This window comes from Bidens hawaiensis, unplaced genomic scaffold (genome assembly GCF_021521415.1).
Source record: "Bidens hawaiensis isolate Kalapana, Puna unplaced genomic scaffold, B.hawaiensis_p1.1 tig00016755_1, whole genome shotgun sequence".
NCBI lineage: Eukaryota > Viridiplantae > Streptophyta > Magnoliopsida > Asterales > Asteraceae > Bidens > Bidens hawaiensis.
In genome coordinates, this window is record NW_027492539.1 from 192,420 (window position 1) to 213,209 (window position 20,790).

Below are 20,790 nucleotides of genomic sequence, written 5' to 3' on the forward strand. Positions count from 1 at the left end.
TTGGTACCGTACAAGTAATGCCTCCATATCTTAAGAGCAAACACCACAGCTCCGAGTTCCAAATCATGGGTCGTGTAGTTCTTCTCGTGAACCCGTAGTTGTCTAGAGGCGTAGGCTATAACCTTCTCGAGTTGCATCAGCACACAACCGAGACCTTGTATAGATGCGTCACAGTGTACCTCAAAGTTTTCCGTTCCCTCGGGGAGGGCTAAAATAGGGGCGCTACAAAGCTTGGTTTTCAATAGTTGGAAAGCGGATTCTTGCGCGTCACCCCAGTTGTACTTAGTGCCCTTGTGAGTCAAAGCGGTGAGGGGTTGAGCAATCTTTGAAAATCCCTCGATGAAACGCCGATAGTAGCCGGCCAGTCCTAGGAATTGTCGCACTTCAGTCGGAGTCTTAGGTGCTTCCCAGTTTTTGATGGCCTCTACCTTACCGGGATCGACATGGATACCATTCTCGTTGATCACATGTCCTAAAAAGTGAACCTCGCGAAGCCAAAATTCACATTTCGAGACTTTAGCATACAGTTGTTCCTTCTTCAGTAGTTCCAGAATTATCCTTAAGTGCTCTTCGTGGTCAGTCTCGTTCTTGGAGTAGACAAGAATATCATCGATGAAAACAATCACGAACTTGTCGAGGTACGCCTTGCATACTCGATTCATGAGATCCATAAATACGGCTGGCGCGTTGGTTAGGCCAAAAGGCATAACCGAGAACTCGTAGTGACCATACCGTGTTCTGAAAGCCGTCTTTGAAATATCTTCTTCGCGCACTCTCAACTGGTGGTAACCGGATCGTAGATCGATCTTCGAGTAGTAACTCGATCCCTGAAGCTGGTCAAATAAATCATCAATTCGGGGTAAAGGATAACGGTTCTTGACCGTCACCTTGTTCAACTCCCGGTAGTCGATGCACATCCGAAAAGTCCCGTCTTTCTTTCGGACAAACAAGACAGGGGCTCCCCATGGCGATGAGCTAGGTCGGATAAAACCCTTATCCAACAAATCTTGCAACTGAGTGGACAACTCCTGAAGTTCCGCCGGTGCGAGTCGATACGGGGCTCGTGCTATGGGTGCTGCACCGGGTGTCAACTCGATTTGGAATTCGACTTGACGAATAGGAGGGAGTCCGGGCAAATCCTCCGGGAAAACTTCCGGAAAGTCTCGCACAACCGGTATGTCTTCAATTCGTTTCTCCTCCGCGGGTTTCTCAACAATCTGCGCCAAAATTGCCGGATGACCCTTTCGTAGATACTTCTGTGCTTTCATAAGGGTGATGATGCTGTTGGTCATGCCGCTTCTCTCGCCTCGGACCGAAATGATCTCGCCGGAAGGGGTGGTAATATGGACTATTTTATCATGGCATATAATCTCCGCTCGGTTCTCGGATAACCAGTCCATGCCGACAACGACATCGAAACTACTAAGCGTAAAAGGAATAAGGTCGATGTCAAAAACATGACCTGACAGTTTCAACTTACATCCCGCAAGTATATGAGTTGTTACTACAGTTTTACCATTAGCTAATTCAACAGGAAACTTAGCGTCTAACGGGGTTGGAGTAAGGTCTAAAAGTTGGCTAAAGGCTTTCGACACAAAACTCCTATCAGCTCCAGTGTCAAGCAAAATGGAAGCAAAATAATCGTTTACAGGGAACTTACCGGACACCACATGCGGATCATTGCGGACTTGACCCGATCCAATCACAAACGCTCTTCCTTTGCCATTTCCTCCACCGTTAGTGCCACTTCCATTGCCCCCATTGTTGTCATTATGTTTCAGCTTGGGGCAATCCTTCCGGAAATGACCTTCCTGTCCACATTCAAAACATCCCTTAGTCGTCATCGGTTGCTTAGGAGCACCCTTTGCCGCAAGGTCTCCTCTACATTCTTTCGCTTGGTGACCTATCTTTCCGCATCTTTGACACTTGACACGGTCACACTGGCCAACATGATGATAGTTGCACCTGTTGCACTTTGGATACTTCCCAGCATATCCGCTCGAAACCTGCCCGCTACCGTTGTTGTTGGAGTTGTTGTTGTTGTGATTCTGAGTGTTAAAGCTCCGGGTGAACTCGGGTTTACGGTAGTGTTGTTGCGGTGGGAGGTTCGAGGATGAAGATCTGGTGTTGTCGAACTTTCTCTTCCCGCTGTTCGGGTTGCTGTTGTTGTTACTGTTGCTGGCGTGGTCATTACTCGGGTTGTCACGGGCTTTAACAGTCGAACCCCTCGGTGGTAACGCACCCTGGGTCACAGCCTGATCCGTCAGTTTGTGAGCCAAACGGATCGCTTGTTGGATCGTGGCTGGTCTGGAAGACGTCACCATACCCTGAATCTGTGGTGCTAACCCATCAATGTACATCTCTATTCTCTTGCTCGGCGGATCCACCATCCGCGGACACATCACTGCCAACTCGTGCGAACGAGTAGTGTAGGCTTCAATCTCTGAACCCACCATTTTCAACGACCAAAACTCCGACTCTAACTTCGAAATTTCTTCCCTCGGACAGTACTCCTCTCGCATCATGTTTTTGAACTCCTCCCAGTTCATCGCGTTAGCCAGTTCCAATCCAAGGATCTGGACGTTCGAATTCCACCAAGTGAGGGCAGAATCCTCAAGTGTCCCAGCAGCGAATTTGACCCTACTGGCAGGGGGACAGTTACACATCTCAAAGGCCGACTCGGCCTTCTCAGCCCAACGCAGGAAGCCTATAGCTCCCTCAGTGCCCTTAAACGTACTGGGCTTGCAGTCACGGTAGTTCTTGAAGGTACACGTTCCATTCGGACCTCCTGTTTGATTCTGAACGTGTGCGGCTAAAGCGGCCGCGACATGGTCATTCAGCAGAGTTTGGAGTTCAGCTGCAGTCATGCTGATGTTACCACGTCCTCGTCCAGCGTTTCTTCCAGCCATTTCCTAGAATCACAGTATAAAGATGTTAAACATGAATTTTTCTTTCATATACAACACACCATACATGTAATGAAAAGATAAGTAAGAAAGAAATAAGAGACAACATCACATCACAACCACACATTAGTCTAAGTAAAAATTCATGATTAAAACCATTGTATTCGCTACAAAGTATTTCCAATCAATCCTTAAAATCATAGAAAAATAATAGTTAGGATGGAGACAACCCCTCCATCTAAGTGTCATCATCACTAGATGTCGTCATCGGAGGACACCTCTGAATGTGCCTCCTCCTCAGCCGGTTCCTCCTCCGGCTCCTCTTCGGGATCTTCCTCGGGATCCTCTTCAGGCTCCTCTTCGGGATCTTCTTCAGGTTCCTCTTCAGGCTCTGCCTCGGGTTCTGCTGCGTTCTGGGCAAGTTGCATTTGTAGGATATCGCAACGCTCTAACGCTATTTCGGTTCGGGTCCTTGCTTCTTGGAGTTGCTCTTTCAAGTCTATCATTTCGGCTTGCATCTTCATCATAACCTTCGTTTGTTGATCACTAGCCCCTTGCATATCCTTCATTGCCGCCGCCATGCGGGCAATCTCCTCCTTAGTCTCGGTTTCGTCTTTTAACAATCTGGAAACGTTCTCTCTCGTGTAGCGCATGTAACCCACATCACGCTCCAAACATGAAACAACGGCTGCGAGAACTCTCTCTACAGGTTCGGTTATGGGTGGTAGGGTGTTGGGATAAGCAGGGTGGTTCGGGTGTGGCAATGGGGGATCTTGTTCACGGTAGACCATACGTCTGATCATGTTGGGGTACCATTCCCAGCTAACGTCGTTGTCATACAAGCCTCCGGATAGGCGGTACCTCTTCGGTGCAGGAGCTTCGAGTTCCGGGACTACGCGGGGGTGGCGAGGCAGTAGGTAACTGCGGTTCCTTCCCGTGAGCATGCGTCATCGAATCGGATGATGATGAGGGTGGCGTCGACATCCCTACAGGTAAGCCGTGTATGCGCGCGCGTATGAGCGAAAGAGGTAAGAGATAAGATTACAAGACTACACAAACCTATGCAGTGCGTATTATTATAACTAATGGGTCGTCGCGGTTATAGTCTAGTATGCATGCAGTTTCTAGTTCGCTATAACCAATGGCTCTGATACCAATCTGTCACACCCTCAAAATCCACTAACGGAGTTTTACCGTCAGAGGGTGTGAACTGGCAGGATCGGAATCATTAGTTATAACCAAACCAAAGAAAACGTTTAAATGAAAAATAAGTGCGGAAGCGTAAAACCTTAATTCAAAAGTTGCGTCACGCAGGACGACTTAAAACCAAATGTAAATGTTAAAATTAAGTTTGCAGAGTAAGATGTTTAACAATTAATGCATGCTCCTAAACCGCGCGCCCGCCTCGGCTACCTGAGAATAACATACTAAAAGGGGTCAACACGAGGTTGGTGAGTTCACAAGTTATATAAGACAAATCGTTTAGCGTTTGAGTTCAGCGTTTTCGTTAAGTGTTTTGCGTAACCACGTTACGGCGTTTAAAAGTTTTGCGTAACCACGTTACGGCGTTTAAGTGTGTAACCACGTTACAGCGTTTAAGTGTGTAACCACGTTACAGCGTTTAAGTGTGTAACCACGTTACAGCGTTTAAGTGTTACCAGATAATGTTATGTCAAATTATATATCGATAGGTAGCTAATCTATACAACAAGTATTACTAAGTGGTTCGAGACCGAAGCTGACTGTTTATCAAGTGTCCGTCACCAGGTCAACCCAGACCATGGTAAGTGTTAGCCAAAATTACACCCACTCAACCTCCAGTTGAGCTTAGCGTCGGGTGGGGTTTGTCAAACCCAGTAGTACTACTCAACAATGACTCGCTATTCCAAATATTAACCGGTTCGATGCGTGGGACTTCAAGGGTTACGTGCCGCTTAGCCTCTACAAGTGATATATATAATTTATAACAAAATCTTAAATATGTGTTTATCTCAAAAATGCGTTTATCGGAGTATGTTATCTCCCCCAAGTGAAAAACGTTTGAAAACAGTTCAAAGAGCGGGGTAAGTGAAACTCACTGTTTGCGAAGAATATTCCAAATTAGATCACCGAGTGATGCGCGTCGTAGAAAACTCTCTAGCGTTCTAAAATCACAAAGAGATTTTCTAAGTATCGGAACGTTTAACGAGTCTCTAGACTCGGCACATAATACCTATGCACGTATCATGTTTCGTGTTTCGTTTGTGAACCGTGTGTGATTTAAACAAGTACAATTGTGATACGATACACGAGTGAGCAATTACTTTCGTGTCATGTATTAATAACATACTTACAAGCAATTATTCCCGTAAGGGCATTTTGGTCAACAAACAAAGACTAACTAACTATTATTCCCCACAAGGGCAATTTGGTCAATTCATGGCAATCAACTAGCAATTATTCCCCGCAAGGGTATTTTGGTCAAAATACCACAATTATATAAAAACTATCATATTTCATGCATTCCTATACAACTCAGCAGCTAGTTTCATTGTGACAGAATTTCTACTTGAAAGATTGTACTATTTCACCGATCATATCATCTTAATTAATTCACCAAAAATCACCACTGAAACATACATGTCTTAGGTTTCCAGAACATATTTTATATTATTTTTATTCCATATAGATTTCTCATAATGATCAAAACACTACAGTAAACTCATATCAGTCAGATTCATGCACAACAGAATGTTATTTGCAATTCCCGGTAAACGAAAAATCCAATAAATGCAAGACCACTTGGGTTTGGTTCCTAACTCAGTGAGTCAACTTCCAGAAGTGGAACCAACCCAATTGGCCTCGTAGTTCATGAGATATAGAATTTACAATATAACCTAACAGCAGGTCTAACAGCTCAGCTTTGCATCACGTTTTTGTAAAATCATAAAAGTATACTTCCACTTATCCAAAAATTACGAATTTATACTTTATAGAAACTAGACTCAACCTAGTTTACTGCAGTACTCACAATCTCAATCAATTTTCACGTTTACACTTCGTTACAGTCAGTTAAACATCGTATATATATTCTGTCCAGAATCTGTTCACATCAAAACTCAACATCATAACAATCTATGAACTATCATGCATCCATATAACCCTCTAGACACCATAACTACTATCCATGCATATAAATCACACCATACATACAAGATTAGGGTTTGTGTTTTAATTCAAATCAAGAACAACAATCAATCATGCAACAACATCAATCTAGTTATCAATCTATTATCCAACTAACAACTATCATATTGATCACATACATACATATAATCGGCTGAGTTAGGGTTTACATACAACCCATTAAACATCAAAATTACACAACAAGGAGGTAAGAGATGATCAAGTATACCTTCCTAGCACCTAGTTCTTGGATTAATCTCTTGATTGATGTGTGTGTGTGTGATGAAGGTGGACGGCAGCCGTGGATCAAGAGAGGGAGAGAGAGCCGATTTAGGGTTGTAGGTTAATAATAAGTTAGGGTTTGTTTATTAGTGATGTATTTATAATAATACAAGTTACACTCTAGTCCCTCTTCTTTCCAAGTGTTGTTTTTCTAGAACATTCCATCATACTTGCCCAATAAGTTAACATGACCATAGTTTTATCACATAGCACATAATCCTAACACATAATAATCACATAATTATTGTTTTTACGTTTATCGTTTATTTATCAATCGTTTGCGTCAACTCGTTTGCGTTTCGGTGCAAATCCCGAAAGACTACACATGTAGTAAGTGTTACGCGTCATTTAAACCCTAGTTTAAATGTAATGAAGTGTACGTTATAGATTCAACGATCTTAAAGTTTGAATTGACGGAGTTGAGTTAACGGAGTTAACCTGAAATTGACGATTGTCACAGCTCTCAGCAGAAAAGAAAACGATAAACCCAGGCGAGTGCGAGCATTGCAACTTACGATTCATGCCAACTTACCCGATCAGATTCGCGAGGCGCAACTCGAAGCTTTGAAAGATGATAATCTTCCATCAGAACTCATGCGGGGCATGAACAAGCAACTCGAAACCAAATCAGACGGGGTCCGATATTTTGAGAACCGGATTTGGGTTCCACGATACGGAGAGTTGAGAACGCTAGTGATGGACGAAGCACACAAGTCCCGATATTCTATCCACCCTGGTTCAGATAAAATGTACCATGACTTAAAGGCACTTTACCGGTGGCCAAACATGAAGCCGACATTGCCAGCTACATGAGCAAATGCTTGACTTGTGCCAGAGTCAAAATAGAATATCAGAAACCATCTGGCCTGCTACAGCAACCGGAACTTCCAACGTGGAAATGGGAACACATTTCAATGGATTTCATCACGGGACTACCTAAAACCCTGACGGGATGCGATACCATCTGGGTGATCGTTGACCGATTGACTAAGTCTGCACATTTCTTAGCGATTAAGGAATCGGACAAAATGGAAAGACTGACTCGCATCTACATGAAGGAAGTAGTGTCTAGACACGGAGAGCCTGTCTCCATCATTTCTGATCGAGATTCCCGTTTCACTTCGTACTTTTGGAAGTCACTACAAAGCGCACTAGGTACCCGCCTGGATATGAGCACCGCATACCATCCTCAGACGGATGGGCAAAGTGAGCGCACCATTCAGACCTTGGAGGACATGTTGCGTGCATGCGTGTTGGATTTCGGAAAAAGTTGGGAACCTCACTTACCCTTGGTAGAGTTTTCGTATAATAACAGCTACCACGCAAGTATTAAAGCAGCGCCGTTTGAAGCGTTGTACGGACGGAAGTGTCGATCACCTCTCTGCTGGGCAGAGGTGGGTGACAGCCAAATCACTGGTCCAGAATTGGTACTTGAAACCTCTGAAAAGATTGTTCAAATCCGAAACCGCATGGCAGCAGCACGAGATCGCCAAAAGAGTTACGCTGACAAACGCCGAAAGCCTCTTGAATTTCAAGTGAACGACCACGCCAAAAGAGTACTCAAAGTCTCACCTTGGAAAGGTGTGGTTCGCTTTGGGAAGCGAAACAAACTCAATCCACGATACGTTGGCCCTTACCGAATTACTGAGCGCATTGGTTCGGTGGCGTACCGATTGGACTTACCAACAGAAATCAGTGGCGTACACAATGTATTCCACGTATCCAATTTGGAGAAAGGCCTTTCCGATGAAACCCAAGCAGTTCCTTTGGATGAATTGCAAGTTGATGAACAGTTACGCTTCATTGAAGAACCAGTCGAAGTTTTGGATTGGGAAACCAAAACACTCAAGCACAGCAAGATTCCAATCGTTAAGGTTCGTTGGAACTCGAGACATGGACCGGAGTTCACGTGGGAACGCGAGGATCAAATGATGAAAAAGTATCCTCACCTTTTTGAAGGGCTGACCAAACACAGAAAACCGCGAAACCCGACAAACCGTCAGAAATCACCGGAGGTATGAATTAAATTTCGGGACGAAATTTCTTTCTACTAAGGGATGATATGACAAACTGAAAATTTTTCTTACTTTTTCAGACACTCATCACGACTTGACTCAAATTTTCGGGACGAAAATTCTTTAACATGGGAATGATGTGACACTCGTAAATTTCAGGTTAACTCCGTTAACTCAAACTCCGTCAATCCAAACTTAAGATCACTGGATCTATAACGCACATCTCATTACATTTAAACTAAGGTTTTAAATAACGCTTGACAACAACTACATGTGTAGGCTTTCGGGAATTGCACCGAAACGCAAACGAATTGACGCAAACCATTGGTGAATAAACGAAAAACATCAAAACAATAATTATGTGATAATTATGTGTTAGACTTATGTGTTATGTGATAACATTGTATGGAACGTTAACTCAATATGCAAACTAGTTAAAATAAGCTAGAAAAGTACAAATTAGAAGTTGAGGGACCTAGATGTAACATGTTATTATTAATAATAATATTAATCTAAACCCTAACACTCCCTCTCTCTCTCTCAACCCGATCCCCCCCCCCCCTCCCCTTGCTCTTGGCGCCGTCAATCACACACACACATACATACAAGAATTGTTCAAGTTTGTTGAAGATTAAGGTGCTAGGAAGGTATAAACAACTATTCTATGCATCCTTTATGTTTAATTTTGATTTTGAATGGGTTAATCTAAAACCCTAGGTCACGAAAATTATGAATAAGTGTTCTTATGATAGATTATTGCTAGAGGATGATTGATTATGTGTTAGCTATTGATGTTGATGATCGTATGTGATTTTGAACGGTGAAAGATTATTGAATCGTTGATTGTTTGTAAACCCTAGAGGGTTATTACTGATTTTTGTAATTAATCATGCTCGTCACATGTTTTGAGATATGTCGTATGCTTAGGATGCATGTTAGACGATTGTTTGTGCTTGCTGAGTTTTTATAGCAGTGATTGTTAAACTTGAACGATGTGTAACTTGTTGAATATAAAAGCAAACTGAGCTAATTATGAGTCTACAAGGTAGTACTCTGAGTCTAGTTTTCAGAAAGTCCAACCACGCCTAATTTGGAGGTGTTTTGGTTGGTCAAATGATTTAAATATGATTAAAGGTCAAAACTGGTACTGGACAGATTGTAAGTTATGTTTAGACAACTGTAACTAATTATTCATGTGGAAATTGGTTGATATTGTTAACACTACAGGGTGCTATGTTGAGTCTAGTTTCTTTAAAGTCCAAGTTTGTAATTTTTGGACGAGTAAAAGTTAATCTTTATGATTTTACAAAACTGAAGTGCAAATCTGAGTTGTGAGACCTGCTGTTAAGTTGTTTTGTAATTAGCATATCTCATGAACTACAAGACCAAATGGGTTGGTTCCACTTCTGAAAGTTAAATTGTTGAGTTAAGAACCTAACCCAATTGGTCTTGCATTAGTTGGATTTTTCATTTAACGGGAATAACAAATAACATTCTGTTGCGCATGATTTTGATTGCTGTGAGCTTGCTGTAATGTTTTGATCATTGTGAGAAATATATGTAGAATAAAAATACAATAAAATATGTTCTGGAAACCTAATTCATGTATTCTTTTGTGACGATTTTTGGTGAATTAATTGAGATTCTATGATGTTTAATAGAGTAATCTCTCAAGTAGAATCCTGTCTTGATGAAACTAGCTGCTGAACTTTGTGAAAATACATGAAACGTGCTAATTGCTAGGTAATTGTTATGTTTCGACCAATTTGCGCTTGCGGGGAGTAATTGCTAGTAATGTACACCACTAACACTTGACACGTAAATAGTTGTTCACACACGTAACGTATCACTAATGTGCTTGTTAAGTCACACACGAGTCACAAACGAAACACGAAACGTATCTTGTGCATAGGAATTTTGTGCCGGGTCTAGAGACTCGATAATAGTTCCGACTCTTAGAAAATCTCCTTGTTGTTATAGAACGCTAGTGAGAGTTTTCTGCGACGCGCATCACTTGGGTGACTTGTTTTTGGGAATTCTTCGCAAACAGTGAGTTTCACTTTCCCCTTTTAAACTCTTTAAACGATTTTCACTTGGGGGAGATAACATACTCCGAAAACGCTTTTAGATTTTGTTAGTAGATTATATATCACTTGTAAAGGCTAAGTGGCAAACGAAAAACATCAAAACAATAATTATGTGATAATTATGTGTTAGACTTATGTGTTATGTGATAACATTGTATGGAACGTTAACTCAATATGCAAACTAGTTAAAATAAGCTAGAAAAGTACAAATTAGAAGTTGAGGGACCTAGATGTAACATGGTAATATTATTAATAATATTAATCTAAACCCTAACACTCCCTCTCTCTCTCTCTCTCTCTCTACCCGATCCCCCCCCCCTCCCCTTGCTCTTGGCTGCCGTCAATCACACACACACATACATACAAGAATTGTTCAAGTTTGTTGAAGATTAAGGTGCTAGGAAGGTATAAACAACTATTCTATGCATCCTTTATGTTTAATTTTGATTTTGATTGGGTTAATCTAAAACCCTAGGTCACGAAAATTATGAATAAGTGTTCTTATGATAGATTGTTGCTAGAGGATGATTGATTATGTGTTAGCTATTAATGTTGATGATCGTATGTGATTTTGAACGGTGAAAGATTATTGAATCGTTGATTGTTTGTAAACCCTAGAGGGTTATTACTGATTTTTGTAATTAATCATGCTCGTCACATGTTTTGAGATATGTCGTATGCTTAGGATGCATGTTAGACGATTGTTTGTGCTTGCTGAGTTTTGATAGCAGTGATTGTTAAACTTGAACGATGTGTAACTTGTTGAATATAAAAGCAAAATGAGCTAATTATGAGTCTACAAGGTAGTACTCTGAGTCTAGTTTTCAGAAAGTCCAACCACGCCTAATTTGGAGGTGTTTTGGTTGGTCAAATGATTTAAATATGATTAAAGGTCAAAACTGGTACTGGACAGATTGTAAGTTATGTTTAGACAACTGTAACTAATTATTCATGTGGAAATTGGTTGATATTGTTAACACTACAGGGTGCTATGTTGAGTCTAGTTTCTTTAAAGTCCAAGTTTGTAATTTTTGGACGAGTAAAAGTTAATCTTTATGATTTTACAAAACAGAAGTGCAAATCTGAGTTGTGAGACCTGCTGTTAAGTTGTTTTGTAATTAGCATATCTCATGAACTACAAGACCAAATGGGTTGGTTCCACTTCTGAAAGTTAAATTGTTGAGTTAAGAACCTAACCCAATTGGTCTTGCATTAGTTGGATTTTTCATTTAACGGGAATAACAAATAACATTCTGTTGCGCATGATTTTGATTGCTGTGAGCTTGCTGTAATGTTTTGATCATTGTGAGAAATATATGTAGAATAAAAATACAATAAAATATGTTCTGGAAACCTAATTCATGTATGCTTTTGTGACGATTTTTGGTGAATTAATTGAGATTCTATGATGTTGAATAGAGTAATCTCTCAAGTAGAATCCTGTCTTGATGAAACTAGCTGCTGAACTTTGTGAAAATACATGAAACGTGCTAATTGCTAGGTAATTGTTATGTTTCGACCAATTTGCGCTTGCGGGGAGTAATTGCTAGTAATGTACACCACTAACACTTGACACGTAAATAGTTGTTCACACACGTAACGTATCACTAATGTGCTTGTTAAGTCACACACGAGTCACAAACGAAACACGAAACGTATCTTGTGCATTGGAATTTTGTGCCGGGTCTAGAGACTCGATAATAGTTCCGACTCTTAGAAAATCTCCTTGTTGTTATAGAACGCTAGTGAGAGTTTTCTGCGACGCGCATCACTTGGGTGACTTGTTTTTGGGAATTCTTCGCAAACAGTGAGTTTCACTTTCCCCTTTTAAACTCTTTAAACGATTTTCACTTGGGGGAGATAACATACTCCGAAAACGCTTTTAGATTTTGTTAGTAGATTATATATCACTTGTAAAGGCTAAGTGGCAAACGAAATAATGGAAGTCCTTCACACATCGAACCGTTTAGTATTGGAAAATAGCGAGTCATTATTGAGTAGTATTGCTGGGTTTGACAAACCCCACCCGACGCTAAGCTCGACTGGAGGTCGAGTGGGTGTAATCTTGGCTAAACACATTACCATGGTCGGGTTAGACCTGGTGGCAAGGCACATGATAAACAGTCAGCTTCGGTGTCGAACACTTAGTAATACTTGTTGTATAGGCTAGTTACCTATCGATATATAATTGATTTAACACTATCTGGTAACGCAAAAAGCTAAACGCAAAATGCTAAACGCTTTATTTTATATAAACTTGTGAACTCACCAACCCCGTGTTGACACTTTTAGTATGTTATTCTCAGGTAGCCGAGGCGGGCGCGCGGTATAGGATCATGCATTATTTGATACGCTATTGTTTATGCAAACTTGTTTTAAACTGTTATCAATTGGGTTTTAAGTCGTCCTGCGTGACGCAATATTTGTCTTATGGTTTTTACGCTTCCGCACTTATTTCACTTAAATGTTTTCGTATTTTGAAAACTTTATTTATGGTTTGATTGTAACTAATGATTCCGATCCTGTTAGTTCACACCCTCTGACGGTAAAACTCTGTTAGTGGATTTGAGGGTGTGACAGACCGGAACGCTCGCATTCGACTACTTAAAGAATTGACATATATAACATGATTTGTGGCCTAGAAAACGAGCACTATAACTCAACCATCCCAGGTAAGTAAATCACCTTCGATTCTTGGAATCTTTTTGTCAAATGGTCATTTTATAATGTCTCGTTTCCTATGATGGCTACAAACCCGAAATAAACGCAACCTTTAAGGGATTTGAAACAACGGGATCCAAGTTAATCTTGTAATCCATAAAACACAATGAAAATCTACTACTTTTTTTTGCGTTTTAAGGTAAGGATACCTTGGAAATACTATGAAAGTGTGTGTATGTGAACATTTAGGATATTGGTGAATTTTAAACAAGTTTATAAATAAATAACATGTGAAATGAACAATCAATTATAGAGTAAACACGTATAAGCACACGTATAGGACCCTAAGCATAACAATTTTAGGTCGTTACGTTTAACCACCAATCCTAATTGTCATGGCTCTGATACCAATCTGTCACACCCAGACCAAAGGCGGCGGAACATGCTGGGGTGTATCGATTGCCCATAAGCGCATGACACTATTTAAAGCGACAATATTTAACAAACTCATTTAATTTCACAACATCGAAAATGTCATATAACCAAATATTCATAAGTCAAATAAAACAAAATTTAACAAAATATAGCAAATTAAATATTGTTCATTTTTGCTAATATCCTGGCGGTATTTGTGACGTTTTCTCCACCGAAACTCCATAATCAACCTAGATGCAAATCTATAACATTTCATAAAATAAAGTTTGTCAACACAACGGTTGGTGAGCAATTCATAAGTTTGAACAATATGTATGTAGTAAGAAACGCCACAATCTTGTATACAAAACCACAAATAAATAACATGAATTTGGATAATTTGAAGTCGCTAATAAGAATACATTAGCGGCACCGTCTATAAGAGAATACCAAATAGATTCGGATTTCATGAAGTCGTTAATAAGAATACATTAACGGCACCGTGCTATAAGAGAATACCAGTAGCTCACGGGTTTATGAATCAACCTTCCAAAAGCGGTAAACACATAAGCATATAATCATGTAAGCATAGAACACCAAATCGAGCATTTATTTAAGTAAAGTATACAATAACGTTTGTGGTTTTAAGACTCAAGTATAAAGCATTTGATTTGAATAAATATGAATTGTCACCCCAAAACGAAAGATGGAAAAAGGGGTATGAAAGTACTCACTTTCAAGTAATAAACTTGAAATGTTGAGAATTTGGAGATTTGCCAGAACGACGGGTTTAACTTATGAAGCCTAAAATAAAAGAAGTCTTGGATTTAGAAAAGTTGCCTTGTAGCTCTTTAAATAAAATAATTGTTGCAAAAAGTAAACAATTTAAAGTTCAAGTTTTAAAATGTAACTATTTAAGAATTTATAATAATAACCCTTTAAAAATGTGAGTTTGCTCAAAACCGGGTTAAAGTATCTAACCTCAATATTTACTTAACCCAAGTTAAGTAATAAGGTGAGAAAAATGCTAAATGCAAGTTCCTTTGGGACAAAGATACTAAAACGGGTTTTTAACGAGTGTTCGGGTTGTCGGTTCGGGTCTTGACAAATGGTCAAACCCGAAGTCAACTTTCCAAAATATTAATTGTCATGAGATAACTCATTAAAATATAATAACACTTAACCAAGTATGTAGATCTATTGTTTTAGAACTAACAACGTACGTTAAGCGAGTGTTCGGTTTTGTCGATCCAACTATGTTATGAGACCAAGTTGGATCCAACATTTCCGAGTACTTAAGAAAATGATTAAAATCAGTTTATAAACTATTTGTAAAGAAATATACAAGTCTTGATAACTAAAAACACACTTGTGTGTCTTCAACGAGTAGAAATCGGATCGATTCGTTTTCCATCTCACAAGAAGATATATGGATTCCACATACCCATATATCATAGATCTTGTATAATAATGTACAAATGAAAATATTTAAGTTATACAACTACAAAGTCAACAACAAGTCTTTTTAACATAAGTTCAGTTTGGTTCGGTTTCCATCTCATAATGAGTTCATATATGGTCTCCACATACCTAAGACTTGTAAATGTGACTAACAAACTAAAATGAGCAGAAGTTAGGCATAAATAATATGTATAAATAAGTTATGTGTGTGTATATATATATATCAAGAACTCGAAGTCCTCCATGAAGCCTTGCCTTATGACATTCGAAACTTAACCAACCGGAGTCGGTGAAGTAACTAATAAAGGAAACAAGGGGTGTGTATTATATATATGTTGTACCACCATATTCAAGAGTTAGTAATGTTAGATGAACAAGTTGGAATTAAAGATAAACTCAGTTTGACTTTTAGAAGTCAAACCTTCAAGAACACAATGAAAATAACCTTAAGATCTTTGAATTTGAGAGAGAATTTGGAGTTGTAGCAGAGATTAATGGATGGAAATGGTGGTGTATATAAAGGGTAAGTTGAAATGGTCAAGCATAAAGGGTCTTGCATGAAAATGAGGTGTTTTGGTCACATGTTTACATAACAATAACCAAAAAAACGAGCTGCTGATCTGCAGTCTGGTCACACTACGCTCCTAAGTTCTTGCTGTCTTTTCGCGCTACGCTATGGGTGCAAAATCTGATATTTTCATGTTTCAAAAATGGCAGTTTTGGTCCCTGCAGTTCGTTTTAAGTGATTCTTACGCGTTTTAAAGGCCGAAATGAATGTTTTCAAGACCCAACAAGTGTAAAACAATATTGTAACATAAAATCCATCATTTTTATTATATCAAAGGTTTTCGTTTACAAAACGGGTTGGTTTACATCAATAAAGTTTACAAAACAAATACGAATCGAGACCCGAAATTGTCGAATGTCACATACATGTTGTACAATTCTTGCAAAACCCAAAAACTACTAGTATAATAAACTCCTGATAACTTTGTTGTTGAGGTTTTGAACACATCAAGATACTCCAACAAAAAACCGACATGGATCCAAACACTTTCGGGAACCATATCGGCCTCGCGTACATCAACAAGATTGTTATAAAAAGATTGTAGAGTTTGGCGTTGGTGTAAGGCCCCGTTGCCGGTAGCCCTACTTTGGTGTTGGATTTACTCATAAACGCAGTTCTAAAATCAAAGTTAATTAAAAACTTTCGCGGAATAATAAAATAGTCAACCATTCGATACAATCATTCATAATTTGTTTTTTTAAAACATAACATAAAACATAGTGTCAAAACATCACGAAAAATCTTCAGATGCCAGCCTCTTCAGTATTGCCATGTGTCTCCCTCAAGCCAGCTGTCTCAGTCGATTAGGCTGCGTGTATACTAAAAGTTAGCTACGCTGAGTGAGTTCTAGTTAATCAGGCGACGTACAATACATTCACACATTCACATATGCACCCAAGTGTACTTACCTTCCTATTGTCTTACATACTTACGTACTTTCATTCTTTCTTTCGTATTAACATACATACTCTCATTCATACACATACATTTTAAAGAGCCTTCCGCCCTATAACCTTCGCCGATATTATTAGGGTTGGTTCCCTACATTCGCCGATATTATTAGGTTCGGTTCCCTTCATTCGCCGACATTATTAGGGTCGGTTCCCTACATTCGCTGATATTATTAGGGTCGGTTCCCTACATTCTCCGATATTATTAAGGTCGGTTCCCTACATTCGCCGACATTATTAGGGTCGGTTCCCTTGTTCTATCTATACCTTTTGTACCTTTCTATACATTCATAATTATAACTTTCATACGTCCATACATCATCTATACATCATATATATGTCAGTCATAACTTTATACTATCCCTTGACGGCACATGCAATATCCGAAGATCGTTCATGCATCGTCAAGCATTCATTCATACATAAATCACATAAGGCATACACTTACCACTTAAGATAAGTGTATTAACTAATCACATCGAGTATGCACACAGCCCTGAAAACATAGCAAGGAAATGGGGCTAGAAACTCACCTGAATGCGGTTACGTTCACCGTTAATAGTTATTCCTTTCTTCGGTTGGGCACGGCTAACTGTATAATAATTACATGCATCAATTAACTATTGCTACTCATATCGCACATCTATCTTTATATAACCCACAATGAATGGGGGTCCGGGGGCAGCGCCCCTGGCAGCGGGGTTTTAGGGGCGGCAGCCCCTAGAGGGGTCCAAGGGGCAGAGCCCCTAGCTGGGGTTAAGCTGCCAGGTCAGCTTGGAAAAATTTTATTTTCATTAACTGCCTTAACACATTTTCCATTAACATTTTAAAACATTTTCTAAGTTGGGCTTATTTATTTAACTTATGGAAATGAGCCAACTAGATCGTTTGAGGCTCACTGTTTGCTTTTGGGTCCAGCTGGGCCAAGCCCACAGACCATATTAATTCATTAAGTGGCCGAGAACATTGGGTTAGCCGAGAACATCATGTTGGCCGAGAACCATTAGTTTGACCGAGAACTGGTCCTGGCCGAGAACTTGTCCTGGCCGAGAACTGAACCTGGCCGAGAACTCCACTTAGCCGAACACCCATGTTGACCGAGATCACATGGTTACCGAAATCGATGGTTGACCGAGAACCACGAGGTTTGACCATGGATTCTCCTCCTTGGCCAAAAACCCCCAGCTTAGTTCATCCTTCAATCCTTTTTCATTTCTAACAGCCCCCGTAACATGTTCTAAGGTTCATATTATGAACTTTTAATAATCATTCATCATCATTCTTACCCGATTAAACCCATTACTATCATGGTTTCAAGATCTATCCCGTTTTTAGGCATAAAGTTTGGACCTTTATAAATTTATAACGTTCTAGGCTAGATCTAGGGTTCATCTTGAGCCGTTTATACCTATGAGCCCATACCGTCCATTTTAATCATCAAGTTTGCATTTTTACAAGATATCTAGGTCCAATCTACTCTAGGGTCAAGTTTCATGGCTAACCGATCATAAAAACGTAACCTTTAATCATAGAGAACATACCTTTTGATGCTTCTCGGTTACGGCTAGCTTGATATAGGATCTTGGACTCATTGTTCTAGCTTGTATGGTTGAAGATCTAACGTGGTTATGATCGATTTAAGGTTTGGATTTGATCTCGGCTCCTAGTTCTTGCTTGCGGCCGAAATGGAAAGGATGGGTGAGGGTTTTAGGCTTAGAGAGAGAATAAGATGGATATTGTGGATGGAAATAGAAAGGTTTAGGGTTTAAGGGGTATTTATACTCTCTTAAGCCCATGGACCTAAGACCCATCTTTCCTCTTTAGTCCATGATTAATCCATTTAATCTACTTAGTTATCTTTCTCTCTTATTATTATTATTTACTAACCCAAGTAAACTTTTCCGTAACATAATATGTAAAATATATTATGAACTTTTAATAATCATTCATCATCATTCTTACCCGATTACACCCATTACTATCATGGTTTCAAGATCTATCCCGTTTTTAGGCATAAAGTTTGGACCTTTATAAATTTAAAATGTTCTAGGCTAGATCTAGGGTTCATCTTGGGCCGTTTATACCTATGAGCCCATACCATCCATTTTAATCATCAAGTTTGCATTTTTACAAGATATCTAGGTCCAATCTACTCTAGGGTTAAGTTTCATGGCTAACCGATCATAAAAACGTAACCTTTAATCATAGAGAACATACCTTTTGATGCTTCTCGGTTACGGCTAGCTTGATATAGGATCTTGGACTCGTTGTTCTAGCTTGTATGGTTGAAGATCTAACGTGGTTATGATCGATTTAAGGTTTGGATTTGATCTCGGCTCCTAGTTCTTGCTTGCGGCCGAAATGGAAAGGATGGGTGAGGGTTTTAGGCTTAGAGAGAGAATAAATGGATATTATGGATGGAAATGGAAAGGTTTAGGGTTTAAGGGGTATTTATACTCCCTTAAGCCCATGGACCTAAGACCCATCTTTCCTCTTTAGTCCATGATTAATCCATTTAATCTACTTATCTTTCTCTCTTATTATTATTATTTACTAACCCAAGTAAACTTTTCCGTAACATAATATGTAAAATATTATTTTAAAACTTGGGATGTTACAGTTGGGCAAAAACACACTTGAGCATATGACAAGTTGAGTTCCAACGGGTTGGAACGTCCCATTTCGGCCCCAAATACTTTCTTTCAACTGACTTAAAATAGTTCTTATATTCAAGATGTCTTGTTTTACCACTTTTGAAAACATCTTGTAACATAAGTCTAAAGAAACTTAAATCTTCACAAATGTTTTCATTGTCGAGACCTTTTTAAACAACCAAATTGATGATATGCGCAACACATCGAACAGGAAAAAAATCCCCGTAACAAGGTGGTGAATATTTAATGATACATTTTTCGGCCGCCTTTGTATTGTTTGATGCGTTGCCAAACGAAATCGAAAATATTTTATTTTTCAAGTTGTAAGTCGTTATAACTTCATCAACCAATTCAAACAATTTTTTCGGCAGTATGTGGGAACGAGAAGTTTTCAAAAGCGATGGTGCATTTCATCAATTGCCATGTTACCGGATCAACCCAATGAGCGATGACACATATGTATGACTCGGGTAACCCGTGTGGTGCCGACCAAACATCGGTAGTTATACTAACCATCGCTTGTAAAGAATGAAAAAACTCGATTAACTCTTTTTTTGCACACTCCCACAACTTGATACAATGACGTCTTAGGGTAGTACGACTGACATGTGTGTATCGCGGTTGTAGAGTTTCCCGAAACAACGACGTCAAATCCGAGTCGTCAAAGTGGTTAAACGGAAAACCTCGTTGAATAACGAACTTTGCTATTCTACCTTGAACTTGGTTCGTGTTGTAACGAAATAGTGTAGCATCTTTACCCAAGTCCACTTGGTCGGTTGCGCGAATGCCTTTCAAGGCCTTGCAAAAATGGCTTCTCGATGTGCTTTCTCAAAGTCGAGTTGGAATCGTGCTTTAAGAAAATTCCACAAAGTTTGCAACGAGCCTTTTGATCACCTTCGATATGGATAACCAAATCCCAATTCTTCCATACTTCTTTGTTGAGGGTATGGTTGACGACCGCAAGAACTCGTGGGTCATCTTGAGCACGAACCGGTTCAATAAAAGCGTTCTTGTTAGCCTTGTTGTTAGTATTTTTGTGGGTGCCATAATATTATTGAGTCGGATGGTCGAGTTTGTTAAACGAGAAGTACTTTAGATTGTTTTTGAGCTTGATGGTGAAAAAAGGGGTGAAAAACAATTTATATAAAGGATGTGACAAGAAAAACCGGTTCCAACGACTATATTACCGTTGGAACCGGTTACAACGGCTATTTTTCTCTCAAAAACCGGTTCCAACGGCTATATTACCGTTGGAACCGGTTCCAACGGCCGGTTATTCCGGGTAGGAACCGGAACCAGTTCCAAAATGGAACCGGGTACGAACCGATTGAGGATATAATATGTGGAACCGGGTACGGATTTCGGGTATATAAATACCCAAACCGAGTATTAGGACCACCGAGTACGAACCGGGACCGGTTTTTTTTTTCACGTCTAACTGGATCAAGCAATTGTGAATTTGTGATGCTTCTAAACCCGAACTAACGAGATTGGTCAAAAATAATAATAATAAAAAGCAAGTGGTAGAGCGATGGTCACAACATAGACTTCCTCGAGTATGTGCATATCAAATAAACAGACAGTTGAACGAGTTTTTTTGAGCCAATCACCGGTATATTCACAGCGA